The sequence below is a fragment of the Coptis chinensis genome, unplaced genomic scaffold (genome assembly GCF_015680905.1).
Source record: "Coptis chinensis isolate HL-2020 unplaced genomic scaffold, ASM1568090v1 utg1955_pilon_pilon, whole genome shotgun sequence".
Classification (NCBI taxonomy): Eukaryota; Viridiplantae; Streptophyta; class Magnoliopsida; order Ranunculales; family Ranunculaceae; genus Coptis; species Coptis chinensis.
In genome coordinates this window covers 459,317-478,721 of record NW_028238119.1, presented here as the reverse complement: position 1 = coordinate 478,721, position 19,405 = coordinate 459,317, and the positions used below count along the sequence as shown (strand labels likewise).

At 36.8% G+C, this 19,405-nt stretch overlaps 1 pseudogene across 1 annotated transcript; it reads left to right on the top strand.

Annotated features, from left to right (window-relative positions):
- The first annotated feature begins 9,637 nt into the window (after positions 1 to 9,637).
- On the top strand, positions 9,638 to 19,204 carry LOC147473709 (uncharacterized; annotated as a pseudogene). The gene is made up of 19 exons (XR_015210349.1): positions 9,638 to 9,681; positions 10,176 to 10,342; positions 10,420 to 10,573; positions 10,649 to 10,779; positions 10,859 to 10,966; positions 11,083 to 11,178; positions 11,944 to 12,037; positions 13,009 to 13,129; positions 13,237 to 13,434; positions 13,807 to 13,913; positions 13,970 to 14,015; positions 14,894 to 14,903; positions 15,022 to 15,111; positions 15,209 to 15,308; positions 16,864 to 16,971; positions 17,122 to 17,194; positions 18,068 to 18,231; positions 18,410 to 18,467; positions 18,558 to 19,204. The product of XR_015210349.1 is annotated as an uncharacterized LOC147473709 (transcript).
- Positions 19,205 to 19,405: the final 201 nt, after the last annotated feature.

The following is a 19,405-nucleotide window of genomic DNA, read 5'->3' as shown; positions in this document are numbered from 1 at the left end:
GGACAATCCGTCAGCTTGCTTATTTGTTAAAATGTGTCGAGAACTTTCGGTTGCATCCACAAATGTTTCGGTGGTGGTGGGAAAACACCACCGGGCCCAAATCCGCCAAGTCCAAAATCGCCGGTCCAAAACCACCAAGTCCAAAACCTCAAAGTAAGCGACATTTGCGAGTCTAGCAATGAAATCGCTGACGAGAATGTTATGCTATACTCTTCATGGTTGAGTGCCTACTCTGTTTGCTAATTGTAAAGGGACACAATTCATGCAAGGACTTCTTTGCATAAAGGCTGGGTAATTGAGTTTGTTAACACTGAAGGGGAGGTATTTAGGTTCATTTGAATTCTCCAATACTATCTCAATGCCTTCAACAATATCATCGTCAAAAGGCAGGATGTGCTTTGCATAAGTGGGAGGAGCTGGATCAGATAGTATATTGACCGACTCCATGTTGCATTGTTCACTAAGTATAACTGAGTTCTTTGTCTCGGCTCGGTTATAGATCCCTGGAAGGACCTGCTCAACGTGATCATCTAGAAATTCAAATTGCCCGGATACAGAGAGTGCAAAGGTAAGATAGTCTATGATTTCAGGATATCAACATATTTCCTCAAATGTGATCTTCTTCATTAGTATAAACAACATTAAAATTGCTTCTTCCATATTATTTGTAGGGGTAGTTGGTCCTCATACCTACAACTGAGATGGAAAACTTACTTCCACCCCACCATGAATCAAAATTCCAGCCAAATCTTTCTGGATGGTGGCCAACTTCTGGGAATCCAGATTCCAGGGCTTGCTTAAAGCTCACCGATAGGCAGCAATAACTTCATCAAGAAATCCAGCTTGCTTCCACAGACTTGGGAGCAACTCTAGAGATTTGTGAAGTATCTCCTGCAACTTGCAGTCCTCAACAAAACTCTCTGGCAGACCATTAGGCGGTCGCGGCTTCAAGCGGTGTCAATTATAACTCTGCATTCCTTTGCAGATCCGGTAGTGTCAAAGTCTATCAATGCAACATAAAGCGGAGTCTAAAATAAAGAAGTAACAAATTCATAAAGTCGACTGTAGATAGGCGGAAGTTAATACATTATGGTACTATACTTCATGCAGTATTTTCACCCTTTCTCTGCCATTGATCTTATATACTGAAGATGAATTAAGGTTATTTAGGGACAATTTTGATGTCAAATTCATTATTTTGGGAAGCTTTACAATCCAAATATTTCAGCTCCTTCGAGGAGAAGATGTGGTGTTCAGGTTAGCAAGTTTTAGAGCGGATTATCGATGTGTTTCTTAGACACATTAATATATATAGTTTTTGTCCCCGAAAGTGCTTCCAACAACAACAGATGCCTTATATTTGATACTTCCATAGTCATCCGAGCGAAGCGTATGTATTGTGAACTAACATGAGTTTGAGGGGAGCTGTTTGTTGGTGCAAGCTAAAACCTAGTAGCAAATGCAGCAGAGATAACATCCTATGCCACCGCTCATCAATGCTTGACCCAACGAAATACAATCCCAAATCACCCGGCACTCCGATCCACTTAGTTTCCCCAACTATGAAGATTACTACTCGACCCACATTGCACAGACCAAGAGTTTGTCGTCCCAGCCAACACCATTACCTTACTTGTGAGTCCAAGACCATGTAGATTTCTCATAACTGGTCCACCACCGGACTGACGTGGTAACACCACACAGAGCTCTATGTTTGACTGTATGATGTTTTGGCAAGTGGGTGAGAACACGCTAGGGGTATTGTGGTCTGTGGAGGAGATGAGTTACCATAAAATAAAATTGCAAGATAGCCCTAAAACATTCATGAGGCTGGGGTATGCTATTATATATCTCAAAGATTTAATTGAGCCCGAAAAGGGTATGCTATTATATATCTCAAAGATTTATGAATCAATCAATCAAGCAAGTGCTCGAGTTCTTGGGCAAACCAAGTTTGCCTTTACATCCCAGCGGTTAAGTCCTTTAGTATTTGAAATAGTCCTTTAGTCGTGGGGTTTTTAGGCGGGTTTAGCTATCCTTCCATTCTAAGTAGGAGACATCTATCGTAGTTTTTTTCTCCGCTATTTTCGTAATCCCCCCTACTTACGCGGACAACCCCAATGAGCCCGAAAAGGGTATGCTATTATATATCTCAAAGATTTATGAATCAATCAATCAAGCAAATGCTCGAGTTCTTGGGCAAACCAAGTTTGCCTTTACATCCCAAATGGTTAAGTCCTTTAGTATTTGAAACAGTTAAGAGAGGGATTTGGACAAAGAAAACGAAATTTGTTTTCATTTCCTTGTGCCAAAATGTCGAGCCTAATATCGTATTGATGATGAGAATAATATGCTTGGCTTAATTATTGATGCAAAATGCTAAAACAGAAAAAATTACATATTCATTAGCCCGAATTAGGTTTGGTGAAAAATATAAACACATATCATTTATACAACGACCATTCTCGATGAAAAACTTCACCTGATGAATGAAATTAAACTAATTATTTATTCTTAACAAATCAAACTTAACAAACAAAAGTCTATAAGAAACGATCCACGCAAACTCAACCATGCACGAAGCTTTATTGAATATCCAAAATTCAATCAGTAAATAAGTTTGTTTGATATACATGAGCAAACCAAAATTTCTCAAAGTAACTAATACATCCACCAACGCTTGAAATAACAAAGAGAAAGTAAGCCTCACTAACCTGTTAATTCGAGCACCAAGCCTGCACCCAAAAGGAGAGTGAAGAAGGCGTCTACAAGAGGCCTCGCACAACCTAACCTATATAGTAGCCCGGGCGGGATGGAAAAACTTTGTAGCAGATTGCAAAGTGTATTGTGTCCTGACATCTCATCAGTCCTATCTCAATGGCCTTGAGTTCTTGAAATATTACCGATTTCATCCCCCCAGAACCTGAATAAGCTTCGTTCACTGTTCCCTGCCCATCACGCAACACTCCTCCATGTCCTGTGCCTCGATCATTTAACGCCCCATCGGCATTCAATTTATTCCTTTGTTGTTCGTCGGGGGTTCCACTGGTTCCATTTACTTACTTTTGTCAGGAGATTTAGGTTCGGAAGGTGGTTTATCAGTTTGCTTATTAGAGTCAGAGAGTGTAGAGTCGTTTTCTTCCTTACGAACGTCAGAAAGACCAGTAAGTGGAATCCAACTAAACTTAAGTGCAGCCTGGTCCTTTCTAGATCCCTTACTTCCGACAGCCATTAACCTTGAAAGAAATTTCCATACATCCTAAACGTAACTGCAAGAGCATTGTTATTAAATTTAACTAAAAAAAACAAAGAATTTAAATCAATAATAGTAACACAAATCACTTCCGCACAACTCCTAATAATAATAGTAATTTAAGCAGAAACAATTAAATTTGAAGCTATGGCAATTCACATGAGAAGAAAAATGTAGTAAAATAAGGTATTCGTGAAGAACGCTTACCTAGTGGAGTGAGAATCCAACTAACAATCAATCACTTTTATTTCTTCATTCTCGGTTTGCATCTTTTGTATTACTTAAATCGTCCTTTCAGTCACGGGAAATATAGCTAATTAATGGGTATGTTCTTTTTAGCTAATAAGTTTTGAGTAAGTAGTCAAACTCAAAAACTTAATCTTTGATTTAGTGATAGATTTGAGTTAGTCGTTAAATTCCAATTCGTTTGTGTGTTTCTCCGTTTCCAAAATAATCTTGTAAGCATATTCATGCATATTATTAGATTTAAAATCGTTAAATTCCAAAATGGGGTAAAGGTCCAATAAAAAAAACCCAATCCAATAAATTAAGTGGAAAGAATTCGGATATCAGAATTCCAATAAATTTGAGTCAAAACGACCTGAAAGGATATCTTTTCCATCCTCAGAAGGTCAAGTTGCACGTCTTACTTGTCTGATATTACAGATAAGCGAACAATGAATGCCAATTTCTAGACTATAATCTCAGAGATAGAGAACAAAGCCGAGACAAAACCAAACTACAATTCAAGTGAGAACAGAGAAATAACATTAAATTCCACTTCTACATCAAGTAGCTTGCAGATAATAAGTTGGCAAACAGAGTTGGGAGAACTAAAGATAAGTTGAAATGCACTAACCAAGAACTGTACTTATGGGAGAACGGGCCGATCTAGTCTTTCGAGCAGCCTTCTCAATATCAATTTCTTTTGCTCCATGCAACCTCGAGTAGCCAGCAATCAAAGAATTAAAAGGCGAAAGTTTAGGGGTTTAGAACTTGGATTGAGAGGAGGAATATAAAAAATACTACTTGGATTTGAGATGAGGAGAAGATGTACCAATTAATTTTGAGACTGTTTGGGCATGATATTTTTGGGGTTTTCGGAGTGGCTGGGGTTTTCGTAATTAGTTTTGCCCACGTGGACACTCTCAAAACTCTCCCTGCATACTGCATGGGTAACAGAAATCCCAAGTCTAACATATCAACATAAAAGAAACTCACCTTTACCAGAATTACTTAATCTAATAAGGTGAGTTTCATGCCTCAAGGAACCGACCTATTCAAGAAAAACACATCAAAAATCTTTATAATCAGTTTCATCGAAAAGAAAAAAAAAACAAAGTAATCACAAACTTAACGAAAATCCCAACTATAGCAAAATTCCCCTTGAGGCATGTTCAATTTATGGAAGCTAAAGGGCAGAATGATCCACCAAGTCTAGTAGGCTAGCCTGGATTTCAAACTCATGATCATGGTAGGAATCTTCAAAAAGAAATTTCGTAAAAAAAACAAAGTAATCACAAACTTAACGAAAATCCCAACTATAGCAGCTGTCCCTTGAGGCATGTTCAATTTATGGAAGCTAAAGGGCAGAATGATCCACCAAGTCTAGTAGGCTAGCCTGGATTTCAAACTCATGATCATGGTGGGAATCTTCAAAAAGAAATTTCGTTAAGAAGTTTCTAACTAATGAGCCCAAAACACGTAGAAGGTAAAAACAATATACTTATTCACGAAGCACACCATCTTGAGCAGCCTTCTCAATATCAATTTATTTTGCTCCATGCAACCTCAAGTAGCCAGTTCTTCCTTTGCCTTTGACGTCGCTTCATGGGCTAATAAAGCCGATGACTTGATTTGTTCAGTCTCTGAGAAATGCTTGTCAGTTGATTTGAAAAGCCTCCACCATCTTCTCTTTCCCTTCTTTCTCTCCTTTCCCCTTTCTCCATCTGAATTAGTGCTATTTCGACAACACATTGTTAAGATCGGCTTCAAGAGATGCAACTATTCATCGATGCTATAGTTCCTTCTCGGTGTTTGAGGTGGATATTGCGGATTTTTCTTTTCAGTTATGAGTTAGTGAACTTCGTACCAAGCAGCCGGATAAAAAGGCCTCGTAAGTTTCTAACTCTAGAAAGTGCAACATAAACCATACCATAACCGAAGGCTTTTGAAAGATCGATCACGAAGGTAATCAAGAGTCATTCCTTGGCACCACGAACCCTAATAGCCCATGCCAATTATAAGAGGAATCGCTTTTCGAAGTTGCAAACACTTTTTCTCCCTCCATAACATGCCATTCTTCAGGCCCAATCATACGCACCAACCCTGAGTCAAATCGAACCTTGGGCAACAGACATTTAGCAAATGCTCTCCGAGACTTGTTTCCAGTTTGCTCAACGAAATCCACAATGGTACCAGTCGCACCTTAATTTTGGTCGAGATGCTGGAGAATTGGATAATCAACAAACAACCAAAGTTCAAGGTTATAGAGTTTGGGGTTTTCGCAGTGGAGGACGTGAAACTGAATCGTGGGTTTTTCCAGATATCTATCGCCCAATTTTTTTAGAGTTTGGGCAGCCAAATTTCAAGGTTATAGAGTTTGGGGTTTTCGGAGTGGATGGCGTGAAATTGAATGCGTGGGTTTTAGCTCTCCTATTTTATCGTAATTAGCATATCTTTCAAAACCTTGACCACTTGAGTGGAAGAACTACATTTAAGTCTTGACTCCCAAACATTAAGAAATACAATAGCTCTCAAACAATATATCACCTGAATGTTATCAATGTTATCCGCGGTTCCACAATGGCAAAAATAAGTGGTTTGCAAAACGGAGCACCAAATGTCAGGTGGAAGCAAAACAAAAGGTAAATACAGAGCAAACATGTCTTAGAATAAAACACAACTACAATAACAGCAGTAGCAAAAACAACAACTCCTTTCCTAAATAATGATCGATACGGTATAGTCGTGGGGTTTTTATTTTTATTTTTATTTTTGGGAAGTTTTTTATTTTGGGAACAGTCGTGAGTTTATCAATCGCCCGTTTTTTTTATCCATTTTTTTTTCGTAATCCCTCTCCTCCTGATTTCTAGTGAGTAAAATAGGGGTTGTTGAAAGTAAGAAGTTTAGGCCTCAAGGACTTCTGACCAAGTACAATCTGTAAAGAAAATTCATAAGCCAACTCCATGTTTATTGATCAGTTATGTTTCAACACCACAGCCTCAAACAAACCATCATCTTTGAATTGTGAATTCCCAGCGAGGGGCTAAACTCTTAGTCTTCATCTTGAAGAGACGTGAACAGAAACCATAATATGGACATAAATCAAGTAATGATATTGTATATATTCAGGGATGTGAAGGCGTGGAGAAACAAATTGAATAAACTTCCTTAGAAAAAATAAAAATAAAATAAGCATAATTAAGTGGAGGAGAAAAATAAGTGGATAACAATCGTACTAACTCAAGATCCTTCTCCACCCCGTAGAGAGAGACTTCGGAACTTGTGTGATTAGCTCTTCACATCGACGCCACTTGCCCGATAACAATGTAAGACAATGTTAAATAGAATTATCGGAAAATGTCATTTCCCATTGTACTACAACACAATAAAAAACTGTATTATCCTAAGAACCAAACACACAAAATGTCAAGACACGTTCAACACCTCTGTCTTGGGCATATAACCTTGCTTCCTGCCTGGTTACTTGGTCAGGTTACAACTTTAGAACTAAGATCTGTCCGTATTCCAAATCAGTTCGAATATCAATTCCCTGTTTTTCTGCATTTGATTTCTTTGACCTTTGATATTCTGTACGTGTCTTCTTCATTGATTCTCCCTAAAATCATATGAATTTTTTGGATTTTTCCCGATGAAACCAAACCCAACTCTCTCTCTCTTCCCCAACTCTCCCTCTCTCTTTCTTCTCCACCCTCCGCTCATGCCCTCACTGCATCGCAGTTATTCTAGTCTAATCCCTTACTGTTTGTCAATATCTAAAAGAAATGGGACTATGACAGTTTCACACTTTCACTGATTAAAAGAAAACAATATAAAAGAATTACGTGGAGAATGTCTCCATAAAGAGATTCCCAAAAAAAAAAATCAAGGCCCTCTCTATAAAGAAAACGGATATTAGATGATGCATAAGACAGAGGCAAACTTATTTCATACCTCCAGGATGAAATTTCATGTAAGGTGTTATGTTGTACACCGCGACCTTTCAAAAACAGTTCGGATAGAATCTTACGTTTTGTGTTGTTTAACTTCATCGATGGAAATAAGCCTTTTACTTGATGCTCTCCTTAATCCCGAACAAAGTAACTTTATTTGAGTAGCAATCATTAACCGTTAAAGCCGGAATACCGCAGTACAATGATGAGCTAAAAATAGCAATTATAAAATCCCTACTGTGGCTGTAGTTTATAACTTTATAAGTAGCCTTAAATCTACTTGCTTCCATCAAACTAAAATTCTTGGTTCTCATACAGTAACAGATCTTTGCTCTTTTCATTATTTAATCCGATGGCTATTCGGTAATACTATAACAGAAAGTAATACAGGTAACTTTCTGTTTCACTCTGAAAACCAATCAATCAACAACTACAGGTCATCTGGAATACCAAATAAAATAAAATAACAAATCAGTTTTCTGGAGAAGTACCTGCAAGGTCAGGATGAGTGCGGGGCCTTGTCCCTTTTAATGCTCTCTACTTTATTCTCTTCTGCCTGAATAAACGGATGTCAAGTAATGAAATTACCACTAAAGTACGTGCTCACTGAAACTGAAATCTAATTTCAATCTTCACGACTAGTGAGCCGAGATAAAGAAGCGCCAAAAAAAGTAAAGTACCGATTTCGGCAATCTCAACATTATGTCACATTAAATACAATATCGATGCATCATATATATACGAGATATATATGATGTTCATCGAAGTCCCTTTATATACGATTATATCTTTGTATTGAGTGTAATGTTTCTTGCCTTAGACCCGCTTACTTGGTCGCTCGACAAAATAAGAGTAGTTCTTCTTTCTTGGCTACAATCGAGGATAGATCATTTAGTGATGTTGATGATGATGTTGCTTGTAAAAGTAGCAGATGGTATGAGTGCTTACACCACGGGTATGTCTCTTTATCCGCATAATGTCCTCTCGTGTTACCAACGCCTTTTTAGCTACTCTTTGCGTCTAGCATCCGTTTCTCATGATTTTCGGACGATGCGGCTTTGTAGTGCTTATTAGGTGTTGATTATTCCTTTAAATGTGTCTATAAGTAAAAGGGTACTTAAAAAGCATAAAGTCATAGATACGTCTTCGTTCATCAATCAACGAAGATCCAAGCTTATACGATGGTTGACTTCATTTTGATCTCTCAAACCAAAAAGATACAAAAATATCAATCAACTCTACGATATCTAATACAAAGAAGAAGAGCCGCTATAAAAGAAACAATATAGTGTTGTTAAACAACGGTACTAATCGGGGAATAATTAATTGCACATAGTGATGGTAATGAATTCAAATGTAAACATATAGTATGAATCTAATTTACCTATTGTCTTTGGCCTTCAAAACCATATGAATCACGATTTGAAAGGAACATTCTCGCTAGAATATTGCTTGGCATTTTGTCAAACAGCATATGGTATAGAGAAAGTGTGGAAGAAGGAGAACAGAATGGGATGGAGAGAAGAGAAGAAGAGCCTTCCTAAAGAGGCCATTTTCTCTGTTGTCGGGAAGAAACCGATTCAAGTTTGATGAAGGAATCGCCATTTATATTTTTTTTTTATAGAAATAGAGAGTGATGAATCGACTGAAGTGTGGCAACCATTGAGAACAAAGCAGTGAAATGAAAAGTTCGTAAATTTGTTGTCTTTTTCTTCTTTGGTGTCGTCGTAGTCATCGTGATGATATTCTTCACATGTGTAGAAAACTTTTGAAGTTGGGTTGTTTTTAATTTTAGTCGTGGGTTTTTTTTTTTTTTTTTGGAAATAAGTGGGTTTTTCTGTATTTTTTTTTTCGTAATCTCTCTCTCCTCCTGATTTCTCGTGAGTAAAAAGGGTACTTAAAATTAGCCTACGTGGACACCCTCAGAAAGCAGGAAAAGGGACTGCTATTATATATATATAAAGATAAGTTGCCATTTCTTTATTTTGTTGTACAAAATGAAAATAAATTAGATATCACGGGTCCTTCTTCTGTCTTCACAAAACTCCTTCCACTGTGCGACCGAATCGGTTCTCATGTAGCACACTAGTTATATTCACCACGTGTAGATGTCTCATTACCTGAAAAACATAAAAGTGAACTCAATTAAACAAGGCCCAAGCCCAGTAAACTTCTCTCCCAACATACAAACCCTACCTTCTCAAAAACCAGGTTCTTCTTCACCATCAAAGAAAACCAGATCGTCGAAAACAGGTTCTTCATCATTTACTACTTTTTATAGTCGTTTGTGTGTTCTTTACTCGTGCTCTGCCGAATTTCCACGGTGTCGACACACATTTATTTTAGATATTGCCGTGTCCATGTAACCTAGGTGGCAGCAAAGGAGATGTCTGTATACTGAATATGGAGCTAAATGTTATGAGTAAACAGAGTGAAGCGGTAAGAATTTTGGTGGCAGCAAAGGATGTCTATATATATGTAAAAAAGGATATGCATGCTTAGAAGGGACTAGAAATCAGGATGTAGAAGAATATTGGAGCAATGTGAGAGTGTTACTAATGAAAATAAATTCTTATGTCTTGAATGTAATCGATAAATTAAAGTATACAATTGTACTCAACACCTGTATGTGAGGGAGGGTTACACCCGTCCATACAAACCAACTGACCGCCAGTTAACTAGTTATTATAAGTAGTGAGTTTGTAGTTTCTTCTATTCACTCTCTGTTTGTTGAAAATTTGAAATAGTAAAAAAATGGAAGAATGTTTGAAGCTATTAAAAGGCGAACGAGACGAGCTAAAATTAGCTGGACTTCTTTTATCGACTAAATTCTGTAAAGGAGATGACCATCACTCTATTCTCAAAATATACAACGCAGTCGGCCCCGGCTTTCTCGATCGCTTGCTCAAAACCGGTATATATATATATTTGAAATGTTTCGATATTTTACTTGTTAGTTAGTTGTTGACATTTATGTTATTATATATATAGTGATGGGTAATAATGTGGAAAGTGGTGATATTAAGGAGGCTTATTTACAACTTTCTGTTACTATTCTTGCTGCTATTTGTCGTTTACCTGAAATCGCGCGTTCCAAAGATATGGTTTCCAAGGTGCCTTATATACTGGACATACTTAAAAACGGGTCAATCACTTATCACTCACTGTGTTTTCATTAGTAACTTTATATAACATTAATAATAGTGTCTGTTGGGTGCAGGTCAGTTGTTGTTGAGGAATGCTACTAGTTTTTATTCCTAGTGTCAACTTCTTCGGAAGAGGGGTTTGCAGCGTTTTACGAGTCTCGGGGAGTGAATGTGCTTTCGAACAACATGCCTACTTTGCCTGATGGTAACTTGTCTTTACTTGATTTGAGAACTGTGTACAAAGTTTGTTAGATTTTAGTGTGTAATAAGACTCATTGATGAAGGTTCGCATTCATTGGAGCTTGCCATGACACTTGTGCAATCTATGCTTACTTATCAAAATGCTCATGGATAGCTTGTATAATGAGTATGCAGCTGAGCTGTCACAACTGGTGAGTGGGTTTAGGTGTCGACTTTTATCTTTTCGTTCTTTGTTATAGTAATTCATTTAGTTGAGACAAGAAATCAATATTTAATGTGGTGAATGAGCAATTTTGTTTTATTTCAGGTGGCCGCTATAGCTCGCCAGTTTGCTTTGTTGCACAATGCTCTCAAATTCAAAGCTTTGAACCTTCTGTCTACGCTTTTGTCCTCAGAATATGCTGTAAGTTAGCCTTTTATTCTAGAAATTGTTAATCTGTATTCTACTTGGTTGAATTTCCTTCATAAATTTGTATTGCCAAGCAAACAGCTCCTTCAAGTTTGCATTTTCTTTGGGGAAAAGAAGTGAGCAAAATATACTGCAGCTTGGTTTTGTTTGGGTCTTGTTTACGTTGAAGTGTTGAACAGGATGAAACCTCATAAACCTTAAATAGCGATTTAAACTTGTTTTCACCCCACAAAAACCTTGAGTACAGCAATTGCTCCCTTTCCAACACTGTTGGTCCGAAGAAATTCAAATTTACAACTCTTGTTGGGTGCATCCTGAACCCTGACATTTAAATTTTTAATAAGATGTACTGGATCATTATGCAAATTATTGGATATGTAATGGTTAGAGCTTCTAAAGATCCAATTTCCCCTTTGATGGACACGAGGATTGAAGTTACAGATCTTTGAATGTTTATTAATAATGAAAATTTCAACGCTGAAAAGGGGGGGAGAGCGAGTTAAGTTCAGCGACATGAATAATATTTTAATAAGCCGCACTTTGTGAAGATTTCTTACCTTTTGAGGGTATAACTCGTAAGGATTATAAGATGTTGATGTGGATGCGTTTCTACTCTCTTTAGAGTTTTTGAATTTTTTGTTGTTTATGTTAGCATTCCAATGCTCTCTTTTTTTGTTTTTCTCGTGATCAGTTTACTACTTTCTTTGGGAAAATTTTAGTGTGTTGACCTTCACTGATGAGAATTCTTCATTTTTTTAGGCACCACTGCATGATGCTCTCCGTTTGGTGTCAAATGAGATTTGGCCAATCTATGTGCGCGTTGGAATTGCGGCAATTTTACAGAATCGTGTTGGTATGTAATCTGTTAGTTCCCAGTTGTTGCAGAAGTGTTCTTTTTGTATGTTGATGTTCAGCAGATTGTTTGTATGAAACACTCTGGTCGGTCTTTGTTGCAAGACTAATATTTTGGGTCTTGAGTGCAAGACCAATATTGTTTGTGTACTCAATGACTGAGGGACTTTTGGATCTTATGGATAGATAATAAACTTGTCCTGGAATGTTTCCGTTGGCTAGAGGGCCTGTGAAGGGCCTTGCCAGATGAATTCTAACTCTGGATGCAGCAGCATCCTCACCATGATGCCAATTTTCGCATAAGAGGCAATGACGTACTATGCCTGGCTCATAAGATATATTTGAAGACATGAAATTTGTTGTATTTATTTTGTGTTGTATTGATCTATCTTATGTCTTTTGCAGTCTAAGCTTAGGTAGAAATAAGTATGGAATTGTTAATGTCAACAGTTTGTAATCTTTACAAATATGGACACGGTATAGAAATCATGGGAAACTCTTATTAAGTGTTTTTGAATCTCAGGAAATAATAACTCAAACTCAAAAGGCACTCTAAACTTATATTTTATCAGCAGGAGAAGCAGGCTCAACCGTGTTGCAATGTCTAGTTGATGTGTTCATGTTAGTTTCCCTCTTGTTTCTGAAAAACCTATATTTAAGGCTCCCTTTTTTTTTGTTTTGTTGTGTTTATTTGTTTTTGGCAATCACTTAGGAAACAAACTCCTCCACTTCAACTTATTAGTTAGTGTGCTCTGCAGCTGTTAATTCTATGGGAATGTATAGATGAACTTGCAATTTTGAATTTCATTGCATTAGTTAAAACCATAAGATTACATGTTTTGGTTCCATCATCAAGGATATGCACCGTGAATTGGTATTCCGCTTTTATGCTGCTCCTTTTTATTACCTAGAAAAAACAATCTCTTACTACATTGAAAGTGTTGACATTTATGTGTCATATTCAATATGCAGCATCTACTGAAAAGTTTCAAGCCCTTGTTCTAGCGGAGTCCTCAATATCCATACTCGGCGAGAAGTGGCTGATTGATCAGAGAAAATTACCTGGCGGAGAAGACCCTCTTCCAGCTGACAGGTAAACAATGTTGCAGTGAATGGTTTTTAATGATGTTTGTTGAGACGTTGAGTTATCAGACCCTTATTGTCCGCTTTGCGTAATTTAGTTCTTTGCTATCATTATAGGTGTTTACTTCTTGTCTTGGAGTCTTCGAGGGTTGAAGTGGCAGTTCTTCTTAATGAGATTGCTTATTTGAAGTATGAAGCTTCTAGTGAATCATCTGCAGACATTAAGCTTGAAGCAACAAAATCTTGCTATAGCATTTTCATTAATAGAAAAGATAATCAAACTGATCTCAAATGTCGCTGGAGACAAAGGTGCGGGTTTTGTTCAATGTTATCTAGCACTTTCATTTACAGTAATACATTTTTTAAAATTTCTCTCTTAAGTTGACATTGCTAACCTAGATTAACGGAAAAAATAAAATAAAAATAAAGACACTGCTACCCTACTAGGTAACTTCGTTTAAAACTGGAATCTGTCATTCCAACTTCAGATTCTAAACATTAGATTAAGTTTTCCAGGTGGTGACCCTGTCCCTAAAGGAGAATCCACTATTCAGTCTTTCTTTTTGTATTTAATTGTATTAGTTCAACCTGCTGTTGTAATAGGCCATGCGTAAAAGAACCAATCTCAAGCATATGCATGTTATGTTTTCGGTTCTGTATATTAATTATTCGTGGAAAAGCATACAGGGAACTATATCGATGAAAGCACTATAATGAAGGTGATAAAGGGGTTAAATGAGACTATTGGTCTGGTTTTGGAGTTCTTGCAAGATCAAGGTAAATATCTTAACAAAGTTTGATTCAAAATATGCAAGTTCTTATTTCTGAAATTACAATAATTATTTTATAGGAACATGGACAAAGAAAAGGAGCTGATCTTCTTGCTTCAGTACGGGGTTGTTGGAAGGTCCGCTCATGTGCAATCTCTTCTACTTCTTCTACTACTTTCTATTTATGTTCTTCTTCGGTAATGGTTTAAGAATGATATTAAGTACAATTGGAAACTCAAAACCTTGATAATGCACTGCATTCTGCTAATCAGTCGTGCACATTTGTTGCGCAATCTTTCAAGTTTTAGCAGGATTTTCGGTTATTGAAATATATAAACAATACAGATTTAGATAGAAAGTGAAGACTAGTTGTTAGAAGTGAGAAAGAATTATATTAAGAACTAGTGTTCTCACATTTCTGGCAACAGTCAAATCCTAATATTTCATCAGAAATTCAAGAGTAACCGACATACTTTGCCAAGCCGCTTCTTATTGAACGTAATATATTTGCAATAAGAATAGAATACTATAGATGGCCTGTTGGAACATAGAAAGTCTCTCTTAACATTTCAAAATTTCTGTGGAAGTTCCTTATTCTTAAACTGCCAATTTTTTGTGTTTATAATTTATTTGATATCTGCAAGAACCAGAGTGTTTCACAGTTTATCATAGTTTTTATGAATCTATGTTAATCATCACCATAACCAGAAGGAACATTCATGAAAGGGACTCAATGTGGTGAACCATAGTCTCCAGTCATTTGGAGCGAAAGTCGAGACCCATTTTAATCTAAAGAATGTAGACCTCATCAAATTTATTTTCTCACGTATCCTTAGGAATTTTGTCTTTTCACTAGATACATTTCTTGAAGGGCTCCACCATCAGATCCCAGATGGTTTAAGACACAGCCACAACCATAGAATTCCGAGGTATGCCAAAATGAGCTTGTCAGCCTAAATCTTGGTTGTCCCCAACATCAACATTATATAGTCCATTTTCTATAGTCATTTTAAAGTAATGTTATTTATCTTGTTTATCTTTAAAACTAGGCTGTTTCACATACCTCAATAATGCAAAGGCAGTAATTTGCGACCCAATCCTAAAATTACTCTCACAAGCATATTTTCTGCAGCTACTTGGCCGAGTCACCATTCGTGTGCAAGGAAAAGGTTCAGGATCTTCTCGAGTACATTCTTTCAGTTGAGGGTGAAGATGAATCAAGGTTTATTTACTACCTCAGTAAACATGCTTGGTTGATTGATTATAATTGTGATTTTACTGTGTAAAAACTATATGAAAATTGCCTGATTTGTTAACAGCCCATTCTACTCTGTATGCTTTATGCTTCCACTCTTGTGCCAAATAACAATGGAGACTGAGGGATGTAGGATCTTGGCCTCAAACAAAGGACTCGAACCTGTAAGTATATTTAAGCTAGTCTTTTATAAATCATATCATATCTAAAGTGCTCGTGCTTCGTTTTTTCTTTGTCTTTAAGATTATTATAAACCATGCTTGTACTATCAATCTTAGTAAGAATGGTCATGATTGAGAGAGTTTACCCAAGGACTAGATCCTCCAGGCTAAGCTTTAGTTGATTCAGCTTATTTATTTGTGAACCTGAGGCTCTGATCTGGCTATATTCCAAAATGCTAGAAAAAGTCTTATGAAAAAAAATAAAATAATCTAAATTACAATGAATGAGGTTAAACATGATGAATTTGGTATTTTGACAAAACAGATTCAATTCTCTCAAAAAAGGCTTTTTTTTGTTTTGGGGTGTCTAAACTCTAAAGCCTTTAAGAAGTTTAGATGGTGTTTTTTTTATTTTGTACCTGTGAGACCGTCTTATGTTTTTATATATGGAGTGATGGGTTGTATTCTTTTGTTTTTTCTTGGTTGTTCTACACCCCTTCCCCCCTTCTCTTTGTATCGTAGGCTATCTTAGTCTGCGTTTTTTTCTTTCTTTCAAGTAGGCAAGTAAACAATTGCTTGTATAACCCCAATTATGATCTAGTTGTTATCATATAAAGTTATCATGTTCTCCTTTATATCACACTTTAGAGCTGGAGCAGCATAAACTTTAATAATGTCATGTTTAATTATATTTCTGTATGTTCAGGTAAAATAGAATTTTGGAATCGCAACACCACTAATGGAAAACCAGTTTAACAACAAACCTTCTAACAACTAACCTTCTAATGAAGGCATTAAATCTTGACATTGGTTTAAAGTGACTTATCACCTTTGGGGCAGGATAGCTAGCCATCCCAAATGGACTTGCACAATGACTTAAAGGACTTAAAAGCTAATAATTTGTGGATAGGATCTCCCCACGATGGAGATCTTATCCACACACACACACACACACAATTCAGGCAATCTGATTATATATGACCATGTAGATAGATGTCTGCAATTTTCAGGATTTATCTAATGGTCCACAACTTTAAGTTTTGCAACCCGTTTTGATAAGGTTACACAAACTCAAATGAGCTGATTTTTTGTGAGGAAGATCTCCACGGTGGGAGACCCTATGCACAGAAAACCAGCCTTTAATTTGTTATGCTAGTCTTGCATAGAAGTAGATCAAGACTAGCATAGAAGACTGTTAGACTGTGTATGGATGTTTGTACTTCTGGTAGTGTGAATATCTCACTCTGCATCATCATTATTAATATAATATATTGTTTTGCTGATTAAAAAAAACGTGATGAATTTCTAATAAACTGTTCAGGGATATTTTAATGCTATTTCATAGAATATTTTAACACTACTCTCATATATAACTCCTTCCAGTGTATTCTAGAGACAATTCGAATAAAAATTGAAAAAATTAAAAATAAATTTTACTTTAGGTACACTGGACGTTACTGTATTGCTTGTGGTAATAGATATACTGACGTATAAGTTGTAACTATATGATGTATGGCATACTGCAGTCCAAGATATCAACTTGTTTTGGCTTACACAGGTTACAGATTGTCTTGTCAAACTGATGGATCTGAATAACCTGGTAGTTGGTGAGGCTTTTGGGACCATATTCTTGGCATGTGATACTATCATGAATATCCTTTTGAAGGTACTTCCATGTGTTACCAAGCACATTCAGTACTGAGTTTACATGGGATTGGTTTTCTTTTCTTACTTTTTTCCCCTTACATAATTTGAATTCAACGTAGATAAAGAGCTTTCTGGTGGCTAAATCCTTTTTCCTTTGATTCCCTAATAGAAAGAGGAGGCTTCAGTTCGACTGGATGGGTCTAGTATTGTTCGTCTTTTGACAGCATTTGCGTCTTGTACAGGTTACTTTTTCAACTTGCAATTCTTTCTCAAAGTTCTGTTTCTTTCTTTACTACGCATGAATGTGAAACATTGTTCTATTTTTCGTCAGGAAAACTGCAAACAGTGTGGCAATTGTCTAGAAAATTTTGTTCTATAAGTAGCCTGTTACTTATCAAAACAAAATGTAGGTATTTCAAATTCTTTTGCTTGGTAAACTAGCCCATGCGCTGTAGAGTGCCTTCAAGTAAAGGAAAGAAGTATAAATTTTTCTTCTTTTCAGCTCATAATTCTGCATTAGTTATGCCAGTTTTGCAGTTGATAGCTAACGCCATGTTGAAAATGCACAAATTGTGTACATCATTGGGTCATTGCCAGGTAGAATTTTAGGTGGTTGTTCTGTTAGGACTATAAGTGTTGTTGCCCCCAAAAAAAGTAGCCTATGCATTGTAGACTACCCAATTGCCTTCAAGTACAGGAAAAAAGTTGAATTTTTCTTTTCATCTTGTTCAGGTCATAATACTGCATTTAGTTATGCTAGTTTTGTAGTTGATAGCCATGTTTGTGTATATCATGGGTTCAGTGCCAGGTAAAAATTTAGGTTGTAGTTCTCTTAAAACTCCAGTTGTTGCCGCCCCCTGACCCGACCCTTCCCCCCCAAACAACACACAAATACACAGCCACACACATTGTAACAGTAGATTACGAGACCGATTTCTTGATTGAGTTAGAACTTGGAAGACTGAAGATTAGCTGTCTCACATAAGCATGCTTAGAGCTTGAACTGAACTAAAACAGGGTGGAATCAAAGATGCCAAGGGATTGTAGGTAGGATTTAAGATGAGAAAGTTTTTTTATTTCTTTTTCCTGATCAAGATTTCTCGACATGTATCCAGATTTTATCACGGACCCATCTTTCATCATGATGGCTTCTAGCATTTGCACTCTGATCTTTGACTCAACATCAGAAGAGGCTCTTTTAAGTCACCCCGACTTCAAACCGAGTACTCTGAATAGTCTTGCTCGGCTCATTGCAAAAAGTTTAAGAACATCTGGGCAGGTAATATGCTCTTCTACTTGTGTGCAAATTTTTGTAATTTGTTGTAGCTCGACTACCTTCTGAATGATCTACTTATCTCCATCTTCCATGTGCAATTGTGCATCATTTGTCAATAAATGAGGACTGCTTAACTATTTTTCAATGATCTCACCCGATTAATTTATTTTTAAAAATGCAGGATCAAATGTCAGATGATGCCAAAACTGAAGGGGATCTTCACCAGATTATCACTGCAGGTGGGTACCCCAATCAATACCCTGTTGTCTTATTTCAATTTTGTAAAACAGTTTCATTTAAGACCACTTCTCTTAAAAACCTCCATGCAGGATACACCCGTTGGGCTGATCGATTCCCTCATATCAAAGAAGCTGCAAGAGATAAAAATCAGTGGCTTCAAGACCTGATACTTACTGTGGATTGACTGGGAACCATACATAATGAAGTGATCTCCCTTCATTTATAATGTTTAGGCTCAAGAGAATCTTCTCTGATTTCCTCACTCTCCAGTTCCATGGACTGAGGCATAAACGAGTTCCATAAGGTCGACAAGTCCTGCTCCATTCCAGATTACGGACCTTGGTTTGCATGTATTTAATCTCATTAGGTCTCAATTCTAAGCATATACTTGAACTGACCGTTACTTTCCCTCTTCTTTTGATGGGTTTAAACAGATGGATAAGTTACAAGCCTGATGCATCTCTAAATGGAACTGTAACTAACACAAGGGCTCCTGGTGACAACTAAGTATATGTTCAGGGGCATATATAGAGGTTAACCGAGTCGGGCAGTGCTCAACTTGTAAGAAAATTGTAACTCAACAATTTGCGTTTCTTTTGTCTAGTTTACCAAAGAAGTCGTACAAAATAGTTGGGACCCATACCAAGTGTATGGTATCCTTCATATATAAAATATGCTTGAACATCCCGAAATTTAAGCCTAATGAGGAAATTAAATGTCTATAATTTCAATTTTTTAGGCACGCGTAAAAGGAGAGTTGAATTAGATGTTATTTGATTTTACAAATGCATTTTATATGATTGATAGTTGTGAACATGTGATTTCGTCATTTCTGGGATCATCTTTGCTACATATACAAGGCCTTGGAGGGCTCAGTAGCTACATTTAATTTTGTCCACTGCTTTGAACTTTCGATAGTTATCTTTCCAGAGGATAA